Source organism: Hydra viridissima, unplaced genomic scaffold (assembly GCF_058129835.1).
Source record: "Hydra viridissima isolate aposymbiotic clone 2 unplaced genomic scaffold, HvirCarnegie_v1 scaffold_11, whole genome shotgun sequence".
Classification (NCBI taxonomy): domain Eukaryota; kingdom Metazoa; phylum Cnidaria; class Hydrozoa; order Anthoathecata; family Hydridae; genus Hydra; species Hydra viridissima.
In genome coordinates, this window is record NW_028324310.1 from 10,780,772 (window position 1) to 10,798,810 (window position 18,039).

The window sequence follows — 18,039 nt, forward strand, 5'->3', positions numbered from 1 at the left end:
GTCACAATTACAACTTTTGCTACACATACTTTGTCAGATTTTGCCTCCTAGGGGTATTCTGTGTAGTAAATTAGGGGGACCCTAGTAAATAAAGTATCCCCTAGGGTCAAAGTTCTGGGACGAAAAGCAACCTATGATCTTCTCCTGGTAAAATGAGGGGTCTGAGCCAAATTTGGTGTGATTCAGTTCAAAACTGGAGTTGTATAAAGTACACACACACAAACTTTGGGTTTATATATATTAGGTCACAATTTTTACTGAAAAAAAAGTCTAAAATTCTGTTATAACTAAAATTCACAAGCAGGGGCGGATTAGGCCACCGGGACACCGGGACATTTCCCGGTGGGCCGTCAGCAATACAACATTTTAAAATTTTATAATATTTTAAAACGTATTTTCTTTAATTTTTTTAATAAATTTCTAGAATAGTAATAAAAAATTGTGAGTTGAAATTTACTTCAGATTTTGCTTTATTCAATTTTGTTTTCACTATAGATTTTTGTTTAAATAAAACGAGTTAAATAAAAACGCGTTAAATAATTTATTATACATACTTTATATAGAATTTTTAATTTAATGTAACGCTTCTTTTATAATTTATTATTTCAGTAAACATTTTCTAAATCAAAACAATATTATAAATATAATATAAAATATCTAACAAAAAAAGTAATTAGGTATTTATATAAATATTGGTTTTTTATTAATATGGTATTTTACTATTTAAAAATTAAAAGTAATCTATTTATATTTTATATAGTATGTATAATATTAACAAGAAACTCCTACACAGTTTATAAAAATAAATATGAATGATTTATTATTAATGAAGATGTAGGTTTATTTTAATAAAATGTAGCTTTAATAAAATGTAGGTTTATTTTTAAAAATATTAAAATTAGTATATTCTAAAATTTTAAGTTATATTCTTTAAAAATAATCAGATTAACAAACTTCACACAAATAACAATACAGTCGCAGGTCTTCCATTCATAACACTTATTTAAAAATAATCAATAAAAACTATCATAGTAGTTAAAAGGCTAATACAAATGTTTATTTTTTTATTTTTTTACAGGTGTGATGTCTAAGCGAAAAAGTGGACATGAAAAGTTACTTGAGAAAAACATAAAGCTTCTGCGAGAAGATGCTAAAACAACTAAAAATCTACTATCCATGTTTTCTAAACTGAATTCAAATACCCTGCAACACCATGCTGATGTTGAGCCTGTTGATGAGGTTCAATCTCACGTTGCTAAAGAGACCCAAACAAACCTTGATGATGAAGAAGGCGTTCATACTGACACTAATGAAATGACCCAACCAATCCTCATTCTAAACATCACAGCTGATGTGAATCACAAGAAGGAATTACATGTTTCACAAGAGTAACATCTTTTATAGCTCGCTTGTCTGTCTGATTACACTCGAAAGAGCATTCACATCAAAAAACACTCTTTTTTATAGTAAAAAAAAGGTCAGCAATCTTTTACTTTAGAAAACAAAATCAACCCTAAAGTTAGTTTATTCAAAATGGCGAATATTAGTGATATGTCGTATATTTTTGTACTTTCAATTTCAGATTAGAGCACTTTCCATTGAGACCTACTTTTTTATACGATTCATAATCAGCATAAAATTCTCTATCAGAATCAATCATAAAAAAAAAAAAAAAGGGAAGGGGGAGGGGAAGGGTACGAAAGTCGAGTAGCGCCAACTTTGGCCTTCCTCGAACACCAGAAGAAAGAAAAAAGTAGTTGGCTGTTATACCAAGAGACAAAATTGTTTGTAAAAGGCACTGGCCTGTTGCATACATTTCAAAAAAAGATTATGGCAAAGAAAAACCTCGTGATCCTCCATCTGTATTTACGTGTGTAAAACCAAGTTTAATTCCTATGCCATCTTCTTGTCCCAGAACTACTTCAAGAACTCATTCAGAAACTAGAAATTTTCAACCTGATGAGTTGTCTGAGTTCAATTTTAAAGGTGTTATAAAATCGTTTAATGGTCTGAAAACAAACGTAGAAAACTAAAACTTTAATAGAGTTGGTATACTATTTCATACAAAAACAGAGAATCAAGTATTGGTTCAATCATAAGAGTTCTTTCATAACATTAGTGTCATTATTTGTTCTGAAAGTAGATAATAATTTTCATTATAAATCATTTCATTGTGTAGTTAATTGTACTACACAATGAAATGATTCATAATGAAAATTATTATCTCTCTCTAAAAACAGAATTATCAAATTGAATAGATGGTCCCATATTGTAAAAGTTGATATTTATCTACAAAAGGTTTTTTCAAATTTAACAGATATTAGACATAAAAATTGAATTCTTTTATTAGATGAAGCTAGTGTTATGACTATGTTGCAGTACCATTGGAGAACAGTTTTTGGAAAAGCAGTTAAAAATCCAAGTGTTCTTGCTAATACTGTTTTAAATTTTATGGTAGTAACTTTGTTTGGTGGACCCAAATTTTTATCTAAAGTGCTTCATGTGTGTGAAGTCAGTTCAAATTCAAAAATGTTTGATATTTGATAACTTGCGAGAATTAGAAAAAATATTATCTATAGATATCAAAATAATTCTGATTTAAATAGCCGGATATATTGTCAGAAATGATAAAGATTCAGATGACTCGTATTTTATTATGAGAAATTCAGAGATTTTACTGAGAAAGTAAATTGTGGGGGATTAACAGTGCCTGGGGATTTGGTATGTTAATGGGTAATATTTTGCTATATAATGTTTCGTGAAGTAGCTGATAATACATGTATTTCTTCTTTGTGCAATCTAATGAAGCTTTTTTCTGAATCATACCAGCTATATATGAACAGAAACCATGGGGTTACACTTTCAAATATATTCTTTAATAACTATTGTAATTTGCATTCTTCAAAACAAAAAATTTTTGAAACTCAATATTTAATAACACAGGTCAACAAATGAAAACAAAATTTTTTCTGTATATAAAATATGAAAACAAAATTTTTTCTGTATATAATATATATATATATATATATATATATATATATATATATATATATATATATATATATATATATATATACGAGTCATGTTTGTTTGCGGAACAGTGACGACCACGGCGTACTTTATAACAGGTCTATTAACAGGGCCGATGACGTCACATACACTGGAGGAGAGTTTTTTTGAACAGAAAAAAATAAACACCTTGTTCTTTTTTTTTTTTTTTTAACAGCAATACTTACAGTAATTTTTTTTTATCAACAATATGCAGTAAAATAAAATATATGCAATAATGTATATATATTTCTGCATATATTTTATATAAATATATCTAACAGTTCCATACGATTACGATTAAAAATCATTTAAAAAAGTTGAGAACAATTTCGCTTCGAATTTTTCACTTCAAAACTCATCGCTTCTTAATTTTTCATTGCTACTTTGTCAATTTGCTTGTTATTTTTTTTAAATATTTTTAATCTAAAAATTTTCCATATAACTAATCATATCTTCTTTACAAAATTTACCCAAATAATATTTAAACAACAATACTTCGACAGACGGACAATGCGTCACCTCTCCTTCACCGACGTGTCCGCCACAATGTTCAAACCTAAAAGGCGAATCAATGTTTTCTACTTTCGGAACTCCAAACGCTTCGATGTTGAAGGAGAGGATTCGGAGTTTATCGCAGAAGCGTTTTTCGTGCGTTCCGCCTTTGTAAAAAACAATATCGTCCTTCGAAATGTAATTTCGAACAAACTTTCCCATTTCTCTACATTTTTCAATTTTCAAGATTTTATTTTTGAGTGGATAAAAAGACAAACGATGCACTCGATCGAAACAATATTGAAACGCTTTTCGATGCGAAGCAGACAAGTCTTCATAATCCTCGCAAGGCACGCCGTGCACGTTGATGACTGAAGTGAAGGGAACAAACAGTCGAGTAATGGACATTTCGCGAATGCAAGAGTGATTTTCTTTCGTTGTAATCGCTTCAATGTCCATTATCCACCAACACCTTCGTCCTAAAGAAGGAAAAGAATTAATAGCTCCTGTTTCTTCGTAAGTACCCACTTTCATGATTAACGTCTTCAAGATGCTACTGGCGTTTAAATGTGTGTAAGGTGTTAACGAGTGTAAGATGCTAGTGTGTGCAAGGTGTTAATGTATGTGAGGTGTTAATGCATGTAAGGTGTTAACGTATTTAATGTGTTAAAATGATGCAATTTTAAAACAATGTACGAAGGAGCGGAGTTTGTAAAATGCCATGATTCGCAGTCAGACGCGAAAATAACATCAAATTCATAAAGAAAACAGTGACTCAGTGGTGTCTCTGGGAAGGTTAAAGTAGTTCCGTTCGTTATTAAATTTGGCACGATTATTTAAATCAAATTTCATTTTTGTCAAACTAATCTCGCTCGTTGTTTCCCTTTTCGTTTATCCAACACTTTGAAACTTTTTAAGATTTTTCGTACGATTTTTTGTGTTCGTGATCATAATCAATAGCTCCCAATCAACTTTCTTGGATTTTAAATTCTCTACCCAACTTTTTCCAATCTTTACCTTATCAAGAAGCGATCGAACCGAAAAACGAACCAAAATTATATTCCTTTTTTTTTCTTTTTGTTTGTCTAAAAAATGATTATTTTAAGAGAAAAAGATTGGCGTTAATTATCGTCGCTTCTCCTTTTTTGAATTCCCCATTCTCGAATAGTTTTTTTATCGATATTGTAAACGTTGTAATCGCGAAACAGCACATCTAAGTAAAATTCTCTTTTTTAAAGATTTACAAAGCATTCGTGATCTTGCAAAAGTTGAACCAATATTTTGCGTGATTGCTGTAAGAGTTGTTCTTTTTTTTCTTTTTTCATTTCGACATCAACTTCGCAACACAAACACGTGGACTGGACGACTTCTTTTTCAATTTCTTCAAGGGTTCTCTAATCTTTTTTTTTTCTATTTCTGTTTTTATGATTCTGTATTCCGTGTCCTACCTTATACACGGCCGGATATGTTGCATAAATAGGCCGAAAATTTGAAGGCCAGTTCAATGATATACACTGCTGGCCAAAAGTTTCCGGATACTTGGATTTTGTTTAATTCTTTAATTAAAACTCCCATAATTATTTCAATAAAATTCAAATATCATATTTATTTTATAAAAGATACATATAGTTACTTTTAAGAAAAAAAAAAGACAAAAAGTGAAATAAAAAAAAATGCTAACAACATTATTATTATTAAACTGTCTTTTCATTAAAAAATAATCCATGAGTTTTTATCACTTTTTTTGAGATCCGTAGCATTCTATTTATTAACTTATTTATTATTTCAGGTGTAATTGATAACCAGGATTCTTCTAATATCTGCCACAGGTGCTCTTTGGATGTTGTCCAATTCGTCGCACAGTAAATCTATTTGGTTCAAATCTGGTGATTGGCCCGGCTAGGTCATGTTTTTGAGGCCACCAGTATCTTCTTGTTCCTTTATATAGTTCTTACATAGTTTTGAGGTGTCTTTAGGGTTATTGTAATACCCTCAATTTTAACTAGGTCACCTACAGAAGAAAAACATCCCCATACCATAACTGACCCACCACTATGCTTGATTGTTGGCGCTTAACACTCTGTGATGATTTTTTCTTTTGTTCTTCTTCTGATATAAATTCTACATCTTTGCTCAAACAGTTCAAATTTGGACTCGTTGGTCCATAGTACTTTTCCCCAGTCTTCTTCTGTGCAATTTTGGTGGTCTATAGCCCATTATAACCTTTTCTTTTTGTTTCCAATCCGTAGCAACGGTTTCCTGACCGTTATACGGCCAGAAAGTCCTGCTCGTCTAAGACGTCGTTTCGTAGTGGTTAATGATATAGATTTTGAATGACTCCTATTAAAACCTGAAGTTATTTCCGGGGCCGTAAGTCTTTGATTTCTTTTACTCATCAATATTATACTATTATCTTCTTCTTTTGTTGTCTTCCGTGGTCTATCAGATCTTTTTTTGTCTTCAAAAATGCCTGTTTCTTTCCATTGTTTGATGGTATCTTGTACAGTAATTCTGGCAACTTTTAATTTTTTGCAAATTTTACGAACTGAATAACTTTCTTTATTTAATGTAATTATTTCAGAACGTTTTACAAACGTTAAAGAAGGTTTTTTACCCATATTTTAAATTAAATAGTCGAATTATAAAATTTTAAAATTTTTTTGATGATTTTTTAATGCAACTGTCATTAATACCAAATGAAAACTAAACAAAACTAAATATTCTTAATCATTTTAGTCGGCTACCATTACATTATAAACATTTACTTCATGTTTCAACAAATAAATAACTTTAACAAGACCAAACTCTTAAGAGTAATGTAACGCTATATATCAAGTAAAAATAAACAATTAAAAAAACAAACTTATATAAACACTTAAAATTAGTAAGTTTTATAAGTTAATATTATTGATTAAATTAATGATACAGGATAGATTTTAGCTTTTTATATAAAAGTATTAAGTGTCCGGAAACTTTTGGCCTGCAGTGTATATTAACTAGATATCTAACTCGCGCTTCACTCCTGCCTGGAGAGCCATAAAACATAAAAGTTATGCTCAAAAAATAAAACCAATTGGGTTTGGTGGCCCATGTTTCAAATAATACAAAATTGAGATCACCTATGTCCTAAGAAAAAAAATGACTTTAAATTTTTTCATGATAATGGCTCCTTTCCTAAAGGCAGAAGCAAGAAAAGATGATACTAATTTGTGAATAAATATAAAAATTGATAGATAATCACTAGAGAAAATAAAGTTTGATAAAAAAAAACACCATATAGAATAAACAACATAAAACTAGATTGCTTTTATTGTTAATCCATTTTAAATTGCATTACCCTAGGGGTATCTTTACCTGCTAAATCGCTTTCTTTTAAAAGTCAATTGTTTTAAAAGTCTTTTTAAGCCCATATTTTTTGAATAACACCTGACGACTAAAAAATGAGACAAAATTTAAATCAATTTATGCATGCTTTTCATAATCATGCAATTGAAATAAATTAGTATATTTATAGGGAATTAAATACTCTATTAAAATTTCTCTAGAATTATATTTAAAACTGTTCACTGCAAAAATCTCCCTGAATTTCTAGCAGAAATTTCACTTAAGAGAGAACTTCAAGCAGGTCATTTTATAAAGGTTGGGATTGATGGAGGTCGAGGCTTCCTAAAGCTTGCAGAAAGTCTTCAAAGAATGAATGATGAAGACGATTCAAGCATTCCATCTTCAAAAAAAATTGTCACCTCTCAAGCTCTAAAAGACAGTGGAGTTAAAAAGCAGTTTCTAATTGCAGTTGCAGAGGATCTACATGAGAATTACAGCAACATCAAAAACTTTATTGAGCTTGTTCAACCTGTAGATTTTGTGGTCTCTTGCAACTTGAAAGATGAGTGACCAAAAAGGCTCAACATCACAATCCAACCATATCATGGCGGACAATTTGCTGGCAATGATTGCCAAAACTCCTGAAAAATATTGATGCGATAGATCAGCTCTTTGAGATTCATCAATTTCGGCAATCATTGATGCATTCAGAAAATTCAGTGCTGTTTTTAGAGCTTGTTTTGGAAACGTCCTTTCTTCAATATGGAAATTGGCTTGAAATATGTGCGGTTGAATACAATTGCAAGCACATTTAGGTGAAATATGTCTGTTGCATCTTTAATGAACATTGAAACCTTGCTACTTTAGAATAAGCAAAGTTTAATTATTGACACTACTTTAATAGTTTTTTTATTTTGCGACAGTGTTTTAAGTTTACAAATGATTTAAATTCAATGAAAAAACGGTGGTTAAAGAATTGTTTACCATGAGAAGGAAGATCAAAATTACTGACAAGTTCAAAGTTATAAAGATATCCTACACATCAACAGATGGCTTAACTTTTTTATTTTTAAAGCCTCTATGTATAGACTATGCATAATAACAATAGTAATATCAGTTTCATTATTTATTTCTTATCTTTGAGTGTGTCTTTTGTGGTTTGAGGCTCTCCGGTAAATAAAGCAACAAAAGGAACAAAAAAATCCAAAAAATCAAAGTCATTTTTTTCCTTGGACGTAGGCAGATGAATTCAACTTTTTTTATTTTTTGAAACATGGATGTATGGGCTACCAAACCCAATTGGTTTTATTTTTTGAGCATGACTTTTATGTTTTGAGGCTCTACAGGCAGGAGTGGCTTCCGCAGTGAAACAAATTTTTTGCCAGACCAGGTTTGTTTTGCCAGTCTGAAATGACGCAATGATAAATCAAAGCAACGCAAAAATGAATTATTTTCAGTTTAAATAAAGCGGCTACCGGCACTAAAAAACTTTAAAAACTTGCTTCAGTTATTCTTTCGAAATTTTTGTGAAGACATCTAGTTAATATATATAATTGGGCCAGTTTCAGCATTTTTTTTCGCTACGGCAAATAAATGCGCAGTGGTTAATTGTCGACCTGGCTTTATATTTTAAAAAAGTGAATCTAGCTCTCTTTTTGCAAGTAAAGCTGTTTTTAGTTTCCCCAAAGATACTAATTAAGAAGAAAAATGGATTAAATTTGTAAGCAGGAAACCAAGAAAACATTCAGTTGTATGCATGGATCATTCTGAACCAAAGTATTTAAAATACGGAAAACGAGTTACTTTAAAACATGAGTTGAAACCTGCTCCATCCATTTGTTCTGAAGAAACTTGTATTCCATCTTCTGTAAAACCTAAAGTTTCTAACTTTCGTAAACCACCAACTAAACGAGATTCTGAGATGAAATTTATTCATTTTAAGAAATGGATAAAACAAGCTTTTAATTTTACCAGGATTTGTAGCATTTTTCATGACAAAAACAAAATCCTTCTAGGTAAGATCTCCTGAGGCTTCTCTTATTGAAGCTAATGCCAATGTTTCAGCAGGATATTTAGCCAACTTGGTAACCTTAAACAAGGTAATTTTATAATACTTAAGTGAGTAAACTACTTTTTGAATTGGTATGAATTTAATTGATTTATTACTACCTTAGATGTTTTGTTTTCCTCACTTAGATCTTCTTAGTCCTTGTTATTTCTACCTGGACCTGTCTTATCTGTTAACTTTTATTTCTTTATTCAATCAGATTTGCTCATGTTCCAGAAGCTTTAAGAAGGTTCTTTAATGCTTTAGCAATTTTGATTTAAACTTACATTTCAATATTGATAGAGTTTTCTTGAGATTTATTATTTAAGGTTCATCAATACTTCCATGGTCTACACCCTCCAATCTATGAAACTTAAGAAGAAAAGCCTTAAGTACATTATCATGACTAATTCCTAACTCTTGAATGATAGGAGCTAAATGTATTTTCATGATGAATGTAAGCAATGAATTATTATTCGTTATTTTGTATGAAAGTTTTATCTTTAAACGTTCAATTCACGCAGTAGGCCTTAAAACATACAATTTTTGGTTTTTGAGGTTTGAAATTTACCATGATTTGTTTGAGCATGAGTTTTTGAAGGTTGGTTTTTGAGTTAAGATAAATTACTTCTGTAGTGCTAATGTAGCGAGAAAAATGTATGAAAAATGATTAAAATAAAATTTTAAATTTGAATTTTTTTAAAAGGTTTGAATTGGGGCAAGCTCGGACAACTAATTTTTTTCTTTTGCTTTCATATTTATACCTATCAATGAAAAAATGTTAAAATTACCATGGAATCTTGTGGAATCTCTTAGTTTTTCAGTCGAACTTATGATTAAAATCATGATTAAACATCATGATTAAACAAATTAAAAAAAAACAAAAAAAAACAATATGGAGTACTTTTTTTAAGATCTTAGGAATGACAATCTAAATTCAAAATGCAGAGTCAGAAATACTGTTTATAGTTACGAAATATCTTAAGCAAATGCCGAAATATCAAATTTTGAACTGTTTTTACCCATATCAACCTTAAAAGAGTGACACTAAAGGAAACATTTTGTACGCGAGTTTCGCAGTAAAAAATTAATAAGACATTATGTCTCAGGAAAAGGTGCATAAATTAGCGAATCCTTAAAAATTAACTAAAAAGCAATTAATTCCAGTTTTCTGGGAGTATTAGTTACATTATAACTCAGTTTATCAATTCCTAGCAATTGTTTTTTTTTTTTTTTTTTTTGGTTTTTGCCAGTTTTTTTTTTTATTTTTACTCACTGTGCGGCGTTTTTGACATTTTTCAACAACGCTCGTGTTATGATTTGAATCGCTTCACATCGTTTAAATGATAAAAGCTTAAAACATTTATGTAAAACATTAGTGTATGATCTCAAATAATTTTTAACTTAATGCTGATAGTTTTAATGCTAGTTTTGTGTGTTTGTGTGTAACCATCGGATTTAACATTACTATTATGCATGAAGGTAAGAAACTTGTGTTTTCAAACTTTTATTAATAGTTAAGTGCTCATTAAAATTCGTTAAAAATCCAAGTTGAATGAAACCTGATTTATCTTATTAACATTTTGCTTATCTTCGGTAGCTCATCCCATTGTACCATTGGACTTAAAGATAACATTATTATATATAGTCAAGTGACCCTTTGGTCGTGAAAATATGGCCATTTGATTAAACATTGCATTTATACTTCAGTGTATGAAAAAAGCGCTTTAAATCTTTTTCCGAACGAAAACTTACTTAATATAGGTATGATTGAAAAGCCCAGGTTTAGCATGACCATAAAGCACTTAAAACATCTTCTATAACTAACATCTGATCATAAGATCAATTTCTTGTGAAATAATTACGTTATTTCAATACGCTGGCAAATTTGGCATTAGTTGGATGGCATTTTGTAGACATAATCATACAAAATTATTTTCATCTAATAAAAAAATTACACATTGCCTTTATTAATCATCATTGTTTAATTTTTCTTTTGATACCATTTTTATAGAGTTTAGTTAAATTTTTACAAAGTTATGATAGTTTAAGTGTCAAAGCTCTTTTTTTTGGCACAGTTTTTCTTCTAAGTTGTTGAAAGCAGTTTTTGCACAAAACTCGTAACATTTTAGTCTTTCAAGTTATAGAAAAAACTTTTACACCATTAAATTATTATTTCCAAGCAATTGTAATTTCCGAAATTAAATGTTTAAAATTTTAAAAAGTTGTTTCTAACCGTCCGTTTTTCTTTTGGCTAAAAAAAATAAGGTCTTTTATAAAGTTTTACTTTTATTTTATCAAGATTTTTTAAGATGATTTTATTACTTCGTTATGTGTATATGAAGAAAAAAGATATTTTGCTGAAGAGTTTCTTGTAAAAGCTATATAAAAGCTATTTGATGACTTCACTAACCTTAGTTTTTTTTTTAAAAAAAAAGGTGTGCCTAAGAAAACCTTCTGCTGACTAAGCTAAAAGAAAAGCAAATGAACTTAAAACGCCGTTTCTAGCCAACCATTCTTATGTTTGGCAATACAGAAGGTTTTTTATGCAACATAACTTTTGTTAACTATATTTTCGCTTTTTGTTACTTATCTCAATGAATGAGTAAAAAAATGATAGCTTGTTAAATTATCAAATCACAAACATTTGTTTAAACCATCTTCTAACTTTTCATCTCAACAAAAAAAACAATTCTCTTCAAATGCATAAAACAACTAAATATTTTTAATTTAGTTTCTGAGTTACATCACAGAAACTGCATATTGATCCTTTGAGATTTAGTTAAATACAAAGGGATCGAAATATAATCCCCTTTTCCTCTGGCGTTCACTGAAAGCTAGAGCAGATATTTGGTGAAAAGAGCGCTTGCTTAGAAGTTGTAATCAACTCGAATTCAATTATCACCTTTCCGCAAACAAACGTTACTCGTTACGACGACGATTAAAAATCATTTTAAAAAGTTGAGAACAATTTCGCTTCGAATTTTTCACTTCAAAACTCATCGCTTCTTAATTTTTCATTGCTACTTTGTCAATTTGCTTGTTATTTTTTTAAAATATTTTTAATCTAAAAATTTTCCATATAACTAATCATATCTTCTTTACAAAATTTACCCAAATAATATTTAAACAACAATACTTCGACAGACGGACAATGCGTCACCTCTCCTTCACCGACGTGTCCGCCACAATGTTCAAACCTAAAAGGCGAATCAATGTTTTCTACTTTCGGAACTCCAAACGCTTCGATGTTGAAGGAGAGGATTCGGAGTTTATCGCAGAAGCGTTTTTCGTGCGTTCCGCCTTTGTAAAAAACAATATCGTCCTTCGAAATGTAATTTCGAACAAACTTTCCCATTTCTCTACATTTTTCAATTTTCAAGATTTTATTTTTGAGTGGATAAAAAGACAAACGATGCACTCGATCGAAACAATATTGAAACGCTTTTCGATGCGAAGCAGACAAGTCTTCATAATCCTCGCAAGGCACGCCGTGCACGTTGATGACTGAAGTGAAGGGAACAAACAGTCGAGTAATGGACATTTCGCGAATGCAAGAGTGATTTTCTTTCGTTGTAATCGCTTCAATGTCCATTATCCACCAACACCTTCGTCCTAAAGAAGGAAAAGAATTAATAGCTCCTGTTTCTTCGTAAGTACCCACTTTCATGATTAACGTCTTCAAGATGCTACTGGCGTTTAAATGTGTGTAAGGTGTTAACGAGTGTAAGATGCTAGTGTGTGCAAGGTGTTAATGTATGTGAGGTGTTAATGCATGTAAGGTGTTAACGTATTTAATGTGTTAAAATGATGCAATTTTAAAACAATATACAAAGGAGCGGAGTTTGTAAAATGCCATGATTCGCAGTCAGACGCGAAAATAACATCAAATTCAAAAAGAAAACAGTGACTAAGTAGTGTCTCTGGGAAGGTTAAAGTAGTTCCCCACACCACTTTGTTACTCTTTTTCCCACTCGTTTCAATCTCCTGTTCATGAGGTTGTAGTTAAATCGATGTGAATGAAGTTTCAATGATATTTGAACAGCCACCGCTTGACGTTTCCTCTTTTCGTCAGAGAAAAACCCGCAATTTCATTGCGAGGTGATGCGTTATCGCCGAACAAAGGACTTTTTTTCCGCGGCAAGCGCAAATCCAACTCTTCTCTGCACACCACGCATCGTTTGTTTTTCTTTTCGTCTTTCAAAAGCGAGAGTCTTTTTTCCGAAGTGATGAGCGAATCGGTGTGATGGGGTTTCAAAACGCTCAACATGAAATTCTGCACGTTTTTGGCGATGACGATCAAACCGAAGCATCTCAAATCATTTTCTCTGTATTCGCAAAACATCGTTTTTTCCCTGCATTCGCAAATTATCGCTTCGCGTTCCGCTTCCAACCAAGGGTGTCTCATTTTGCGAGACATTTTCGACAAAGGGCAGCCTTACATGCTTTCTTCGGTGTTTTCGTAATACCAAGACACGGCCGAACAGCCGAACAACGAACGAGCCAAAGGAGGATGAGTGCAGAAAAGAGAAAACGTGTTACAAAAATACTTTTGAATTCCCAATTCTCTGGTGGTGGGCGTAATCTTTTCTCGTTTGGGTTTGACCAGTTCTGTTTCAGTCTCAAAAGTTATGAAAAAAGGAAGCATGAAACGACTGTTTCCCAAAAAAGCTTTGTTTTCTTCGTAAAAGTTAATAGAAGGAAACCTAAACGAAGTTTGCTTTTAAAATCCTTTCGCAGGTCGACGAATGGTGTTTCAGGTGAAAAAAAGAATGCATTTCGGACACGGCTGCATCTTTTGCTAGCGAGCCTCGCCTTTTTCGTAATAAAAGCAATATTCCAGCCTCAGCATCGAGTAAGTGTGCAAAGAAGAGTCTTCCTTTTCTATCAAAAAGATTTTTAACGTTTGTCAGTTTTGCTGACGAAATATGGCTTCTTCTTGCTCTTCTTTCGTGCAAAACTTTTTAAACTTGTCGTTTTTGTCATACAAGGTCTTTGGACTTTCGAAAACGCATTTTACAAAAACTTTTGTTTTTCTGAAGGCTTTTCTTTTCATGTTTTTCAAATAATAAATGGTGTTGTTGTTTTTTTCGAGATAAATCCACACTTGCACATTGTAATTCCGAAAATACTCCCCGTAAATAAAATCCTGACACCCTTTAGACATTTCATTAATCGAAAGGAACGGTTCTTTCAAATTTTCCAGTGTTTTTCTCTGCTTCTCCATTTCGCTCATGGTTTCTCCTTCTTCCAACAGCAAGTAAAAGTCACTTTCCTTGCCAATTTCACTGAAAAAAACATGTATATTTATTTGTACTGTACTAAAACAAGATTAATATCATATCTCTTGATTTTATCAAATGTTCGCCACCATTCTTCAAATCAATTTTCATTTTCGTCAAACCAATCTCGCTCATTTTTCCCTTTTTCGTTTATCCAACACTTTAAAGCTGTATTCTGTATTGTAAAAGTTATCTTTTAATAGTATTAACAGCCTGGTTTTTATTTTTTATATTAGAGATTTCGAATAATAGAACAAAGCACCGGCGAAGCTAAAGCAAAGTTCAAACCAACGACGGGGCTAACTAATCGTTAAATAGTATCTGATTATTTATCCGAATTTATGTGGATACAGAGATTTTCCGAACGTCAGTTTTTTCATTTTTGGGATCAAGTTGTAACAGCATATCCTGTTTGACCACCACCGCAACCAGGTTTCTGTGTGCATCGAACGTTACATACATTATAATTCATGCCTAAGATCGTGTAAATCAAAGACGGCTACTTTCATAGCCACAAAAAATTACTATGATCATTTTTAGCGAAGAACTTTAAGGAATCCTTTTTTTATTACACCATGAAAGTTTCCTATTTCAATTACTTTTTTTCTCTAATACCAAAAAAGATTTTTATCGAAAAAATAATCTTAAATTCTGTTAAAAGACTAAAGTTCATAAGAAGGAATTGCATTTTCGCAAGAGCAACATGTTTTAAAACTCGCCTGATTGGCTGATAGCACTGGAATGAACTTTCACGTCTATATTTAATCAAAGCAATTTCTGATAGTAAAAACAAGGCTAGCAACCTTTTGCGGTTTAGAACAATATCAACCGTAGTTAGTGAATTCAAGATATAAAATATTAGCAATTTGTAGTATATATTTGTATTTTCAACTTCAGATTATACCACTTTCCATTAATTTTGAGACCATTGTTTTTATACGATTATTAATCAGCATAAAATTCTCTATCAGAATCAATCATAAAATTAGGGGGAGAGGGGGGGGAGAAAGTATAGTAGCGCCTGCTTCATGAATCTAACTCTCCAAATGGATTTAGTTTTCAAAAATATGAAAGTTTTATTTTATATAACCGTTTGTTTTTTGTAGACTCCACTCCTTTTATCGAATCAATAAGTGTTGATGACAATGTGCATGTAAAACTACATTATAAGAGTTGTCCACTTCCACTTCATCATTGGTTTAGGACTATCAACAATTGTAAACTCACAAGTTTATCTATTTTAAATAATTTGGTGTCTTTTATATGCACAACCTTCTTGAAGGAAATTCTTGTTATTTAGTTAACAAACTTTCAAAACTAATCTTTTTCAAATCTAAAGGTCATCCTCCATATTCTTCAAAAGTGTTACATTTTGCCCTAATGCAAAGTTATTCTTCTTCTCAGGCTCTAACTAAATGTTAGGCGACTTATTTTAGTTAGACTAAATTCTCAGTCGACTAATTTTAGTTTGACTAAAATGTTTGTCGACTAATTTTAGTTACGCTAAAAAGTTAGTCGACCAAATTTAGTTTGACTAAAAAGTTAGTCGACTAAAGTTAGTTAGACTAAAAAGTTAGTCGACCAATTATAGTTAGACTAAATTCTTAGTCGGCTAATTTTAGTAAGACTAAAAATAACCTTAACTCCCACCCCTAATATATATTACGTAAAAATATACCGAGCCACATTTTGAACGAGGTTTCAGGAAGTGCTGCTAAATTATGTTGGAACAAGGATTATATTTTTAGAAGACAGCGGCACACAGTGACTCAAAACAACAAAAAGAAATGATAATAAACCCCTCACAACTTTTCTATAAATTAGGTACCCTTTTTTAAATAATATTAAATTGCGATAATTTTTTATTTCAAAAAGTAGAAATAATTGTTTCATAAAACTTTTATTTTGTATTTTACAGTTAAAAGAAGTAAAAAAATTTGATATTATTTTCAAAGAAATCTGAAAAATGTGAGATTTTTATTTAACTAAAAAAGAGTATTTTTAATTTAAATAAAAGTGTATATTTATTTTGAAAATAATCTTTTGGCTCTATTTATTTCAAATTTACTCAAAAGAAAAAAAAAAGTCTGATTTTTTTGTTTAAATTTAAAAACTTTTCCAAAAAAAAAGGTAAGTAATTGTATTTTTTATTTTATGTATTAGCTAAAAAAATGTTCAACCGAGTTTCAAAAATATATACATTTTTTCTAGTTAATTAACATTTCTACTTTTAAATTATTAAGGGATTACTGCGGTCTTCAGCGGTATTGGAAGTTATTAAAGAAATACAAATGTTGATAAACACTTAAAAACCTTGTTTTTAAGTGTTTACCATTTTTGAAAGTATTTATTATTGATAAGTACAACATGTTTAAAAAAGCTTAACTGAACAACTTTAGTAGTTCCTGTAATATAAAGTTAACTTAGTAATATAGTGTAGCAATGTTACAATTGTTAAAGCCATTACAAAGTAAAGTTTTAAACTGTGTAAAGTAAAAAAATATAAAATGTAATTTAAAATGTTTCTGATATATTAGTTTTATTATATTGATGGTTCTTAAAAACAATAACAATGAAAAGATATTTTAAAAAACAATATGTCTAATGTTTTAGAGATAGAAGAAGTTGATAAAACTTTGGATAAAACCTTTCCCATTAATCGGAGTGTAGAGGAAGCTCTTGCATTAAAAATGAACACTGATCTCAGCAATAAACAATATCAAATGATCAAAAACTCAGCTCTTGTACACAATGTACATATTTATCCTACCTTGCACGATATTTTCGTGGAAAAATTGAAATGCTATCCTGAGAGTATACATTTTTCTGAAATTTCTGCAAAGTGTACTCTTCAAAGCATGTTAGATCACACTGTGAGTAGGATAACTGAAATGATTGATATGCCTATTTGTGGTGAAGGTAACGAAATATTTGGAGTTTTATATGGAAAGATTGGTTTTGATGGAGCATCAAGCCAAAGTATTTATAAGCAGAAATACGAGACAAACAACACAAGTATAGAATTTAAGAGTGAAGAAAATCTTTTCAGTACAGCTTTTGTGCCTTTATTGGCCAAAGTAGAAGATGGCGAAATTTGGAAAAATGGAAATCCTTCAAGTTATCACTTTTGCAGACCTCTTCATCTACAATATAAAAAAGAGAGTCCAATTTTATCCAGAAAGGAAGAATCAGATCTAAAAAATCAAATAAATACCTTAAAGACGTTTTGCAAAGTTTTTGATACCGCAGGAAGAAAGGTGACCTGTAATATCAGCTCTAGTGTTGATCTTACAATTTTTGATAATAAAGTAGTTAACGCACTTACAGAGACAAAATCCACTCAATCCTGCAGTGTTTGCAACGCTAAACCCAACAAAATGAACAATATTGATTTATTAAAAGCAAAAACTGAGAATGAATCAGCCTTAGGGCTTAGAATTTCAGCTTTGCATTGCTGGATAAAATAATTGGAATTTATTCTTCATTTGAGTTATAAAATTGAAATTAAAAAGTGTAAGCCAAAAACGTTTGCGGAAAAATTATCTGTAGACTTAAAAAAAAAGAGATTCAGGTACTCTTCAGAGAACGGTTAAGCTTATATGTTGACATGCCTAAAACTGGGTCTGAAAATACCAATGACGTCAATACTGCCAGATGAGCCACATCTTGTAGATATCCTATTAATATCAATGAATTAGATTTATACTGCACTGAAATAGCTAAACGTATAGTGAGTTTGTATAATTGGTATGTTATGCCTCCTACTGTACATAAACTGCTGCTGCATAGTTCTTCTTCATCACATAAATTACCTTTGCCAATCGGGGTATACTCGGAATATAC